The following is a 4,651-nucleotide window of genomic DNA, read 5'->3' as shown; positions in this document are numbered from 1 at the left end:
AGTTAGGTTTTCACGCAGCAAATTCAATTTGAGTTGCTCTCATACAAGTTGCATGTGCATGAGACATTTTTGACAGAAAATGACTTGCGTGCGTTTATATTGGGTTGGCTTGTTAGCAAGTGCTAAGCTCACGCCCACCCCGGATCATGAAGTTAAAGTTAAAGCTAAAGTGAATGTTAAAGTTAAAGCGAAATTTAATGTTAAAAATAAAGTAAAAGTTAAAGTGAAAGTTAAAGTTAAATTTAAGGTTAAAGTGAAAGTTAAAGTTAAAGTTAAAGTTAAAGTTATAGTTAAAGTTAAAGTTAAAGTGATTGTTAAAGTTAAAGTTAAAAATAAAGTTAAAGTTAAAGTTAAAGTGAATGTTAAAGTTAAAGTTAAAGTTAAAGTTAAAAATAAAGGTAAAGTTAAAGTGAAAGTTAAATATTAACTTCTCATTTATTCAATAAAAGTAAAAAATTGTTTTCTTATCGGTCACCACGCTTAAAAAGGTTAACTTGAATTAATATCAAAGACAAAACTTGAATTAATATCAAAGAAAACAAAATGTTGCATAAATATTATAATTGCATAACTGGCTCAAAACCATTCAGGCATACATTCCGCATCCGATTCGACTATTGATAATGATTTTTTGCCTGGGTCTTCGAACAGTGAGGAGTCAATAAACACATCAACCAAAAATGTATGTTTACGTGAATCCGAAATCGTAAAGTTTCGTAGTGACACTGATGAAGGTTCATCTTCAAAAGGTCTTCCAAAAATACCACCAACTCTGTATAAAATTCCAGATTATTTAAACGACTTCGACATCGGTACCGTGAATTATTAGTTTTTGCGATCTGCAGAAGTCAACGAAATAATTCGTCGAGGTCATCAAAAGTGCCCTGTTATTTTCCACGTGATCGTCATGACGAGGCATTTCCTACATCGTTGTTAAACAGTATCTTGCCAAATGGAGAGTAAGTGGAGCGTTACTGGTTGGTGGGGAGTGCCAGTAGCAATGCTTTTTATTGCCTGCCATATCGTCTGTTAAGCATCAATAATTTAAACCGACCTAACATTTGTTTTCCTGGCGGATATTCGAAATTGCAGGTGTGGAAGAAGGTATACGATAAACACGTGAGGGAAGCTGTATTAGATCAACGCAAGAAAGCCAAGAATTTTGCTAATATCGTTGATGCTACGCCTGATGCTATCTCCATTTCAATTCGAAAGCAACAAATTTTACAATTCAAAAACGGGTTTTGGCTTTCGTGGATTGTAACCAAAAAGCTGGTCAGGAAATCGCTGATTTACTTTGCCATAATCTAGGTAAACATGAAATCCCATTAAAAGATTGTCGTACACAAGGGTACGATAACGGCGCCATTATGAAAGGAGCTTACAACGGAGCACAACGTCACATTCTCGACAAAAAATCGAATGCTGATTACTTGCCTTGTGCAACTCACAGTCTGAATTTATGTGGTATTGATGCTGCAGAATGTTTTACGGCTTTTACTTTCTTCGGAGTTGTCAGTCCACAACGATGGGACATCCTCAAAAAAATGTACCGAGCTCTCTTCCCAGTCTTTCAGACAATAGGTGGTCGGCTAGAATTGAGGCAATTAGAACATTTGCAAACCATGTTCCAGGATTAACACAAGCACTAAACGCATTACTTAAGCTAAATTTGACTGCACAAGCAGTGCATCAACAAGCTCGAATGTATCTTGCTGTCGTCCTCAATTTGGTTCAAAATACTGACTACCATTAATGAAAGAAACGTCGTACTCCAAGCTAGAGACGCCACCATAGATGTTGAGGTCCGACATCTGGTTCCCCCTCCCCCTCCCCCCCCCCCCCCAAATTCAGAAAAAAAAAAATTCGGAAACACATTTCTTCAGAAAACATTAGTCAGAACCCTTTTTTCAGAAAGCCAAAATTCAGAAGTCAAAAATCCGGAAATAAAAATTCATAAATCAATATTCAGAAGTCAAAATTAAGAAGTAAAAGTTTTCGAAAAATTTTATGTTTTTTGCTGTCTAATTACTTTCTGAAATTTGACTTCTGAGATTTGACTTCTGAGTTTTGACCTCTGAATTTTGTCTTTATGAAAAAGGGTTCTGACTAATGTTTTCTGAAAAAATGTGTTTCTGAATTTTTATTTTCTGATTTTAAGGGGGCACCGCGACATCTTATGCTTTATAAGCTGATTTGAAGTTGATCAGGAGCCAATGGGAGACAATTTTAAACGAACGTAAAACAGTTGCTATTCAATTGAACATCTCGTTAGAGTTTCCGGACATTCGGATGATCGGATGATAACGGATGATCCAGAGTCTTTTTTTAAAAACAATATATTCTTGGTGATCGTTGATTCGGTAATCACTGGCATTACTGAACGATTTGCAGCTATGAGAAATTTGAACGAGACGTTTTCCTTTTTGTGGCAATTTGAAGACTTGAATGAAACTACGGTTCGGGCGAGTGCAGCAAAATTTGTCGAAAAATACAAGTCGGACGTTTCTCAAAGCTTAGAATGCGAAATAATTTACTTGAAACACATTTACGAAGCAAATTTTGATAAAGGCCTGCCACCATTGGAATTGCTAAATGCCATCTATGTTCAAAATATGTATACAATTTTCCCCAACATTTGTGTTGATTTACGTATCTTTTGCATTATACCTGTCACTGTACCTAGTGCAGAACGTTCTGTCAGCGTCCCTGCAAGAATCAAAAACTTTCATATATCGTTTTCATCTCAAGAGCGAGTTTGAGGACTTGCCACGTTTTGTGCTGAATCCGTTTTGACAAGACAGTTAAAAATCGACACTGATGATGGCACCACGTCGAAACCGGTTTGTCTCGAAACCAAATTTAACAAAGGGATGACGGAACATTGTTCCAATATACATTCAATTTTGATATTATTATAAAAAATTTTGCAGTGAAAAAAGCAAGAAAAACCACTCTTTGATATTCGAACCTTCTATATTGAATAATTAAAAGTTATAATCATCATTATATTTATCAGAAATGTTGTAAAATATTACCAAATACATAACTAGAAAAGATTATTTGAAACAGTATGTGGCTGTTAAAAGAGAATTTTATTTCTACGTTACAATAAAACAGTATAAATAACAAATATTCTGTGTTAATTGTATTTTCACCTCCTAGTCCCAAAATCATTTAGTTGATGTGGCAAAAATTTTGTTTGATGTAATCCATCAAAAATGATTCATGAATGAGACGTCATTAATTCAAATTAATCAAATGTATTAGTCGTAAATTGTGTAGTCCAGGGCCCGGATTTTCTCTCTACGGCCCTGTGTGTGTCCACTATTCATCGCAACCGATTCAGCTATATCTGCGTTTTTCGGTACATGTCCTGTAGCTAGTTGCCGCTAGATGGGTCTGCTAAGCATTATTTAAGCGTTTTTTTACGTGCAAACGTAAACGTATACGCGTGTAAAAAAACACGGCTATTATTGACCATAAGCTTTTATTATCAGGACATTTTGGAGTGAACGAAATTTTTGAGGAAAAATAATTTAATGTACATATGTCCCCAGGATTACTATGAAACCATAAAAAAATGTCGAAAGAGTAACAAATTTATATTAACTAAAATGAAACGTGAAGATTTTTTTTCTACAAAACCTCTGGAAGAAGCAATTCATAAAATATTAAAAAAAACTAGTGGCAAATCTGTAAATTGGCTGAGGATATGTTGGTTGCGATTTATAAAAGTGAACCCTATAAAATGTTTTATAAGAAATCTATGGAAATGGATAAAGAGCTCAAAATACTTCATTTATTATCTTGTCGGGAAAATCAAGGAACTTCACCAAAATAAAATTAACATAATTATACAAAAATATATGTCCCATTTCAACTCCTAAGTATAAGGATATGATGGAGTTACTAAGGTATATACCACCTATGCACAATGAATATTTTAACAACCTCACACATAATCTAAATGAGGAGAAATAATATGGCAAAATCTTTAATATTATCACTAATAAATATATGAATGCAAATTTAATTTTTTATTAAATGAATTAATACCTATTTTTAAAAAAAATTTTTTTAATTGCATAAATAAAAATTGGCATCTAAATTGAATGGATCCCTATTCATTTTAAAGCTATTACATTCATTTACATCAAGCATAAACTATTTACAATTTATATTATTTAATTTCTTAAAAATAAGTGGAATTATTCCTTTTCACAAACAAAAAAGTCATATTGATAATTTTGAAAGTGGTTTAAGTCCATTTTGGGTTCTGAAATACAGCTAATTTTTCTAGTAAAGTTTACAAAACATATTACTTTATATATTCTTTCATGTTTAAGGTCACAAAACCATAAAAAAAATTAATACCTGAAGTTTGGATTCGAGCTCAAGGCCAGAACAGTAATTTTTTTCTAATGATAATTATTATTTGTTAATTTTTCTATAATTGAAAAATTTTATTTTGTTTTTGGAATAGTAAGTAGAAATTTTTTCAGATAACCTGCCATAGCTGCGCAGATAGATTTATTTCGAAGGGTGCTAAGCCTTCATCATCAGTACGCTTTAGGCACGCTGCGCTAACCATTTAGCTATACAGCGGTGGTGTGTTTGATTGATAAATTTAATCAGCGTTAAATATAGT

This window comes from Eurosta solidaginis, chromosome 2, assembly GCF_040869045.1.
Source record: "Eurosta solidaginis isolate ZX-2024a chromosome 2, ASM4086904v1, whole genome shotgun sequence".
Lineage (NCBI taxonomy): Eukaryota > Metazoa > Arthropoda > Insecta > Diptera > Tephritidae > Eurosta > Eurosta solidaginis.
Note: the sequence above shows the minus strand (reverse complement) of the source record.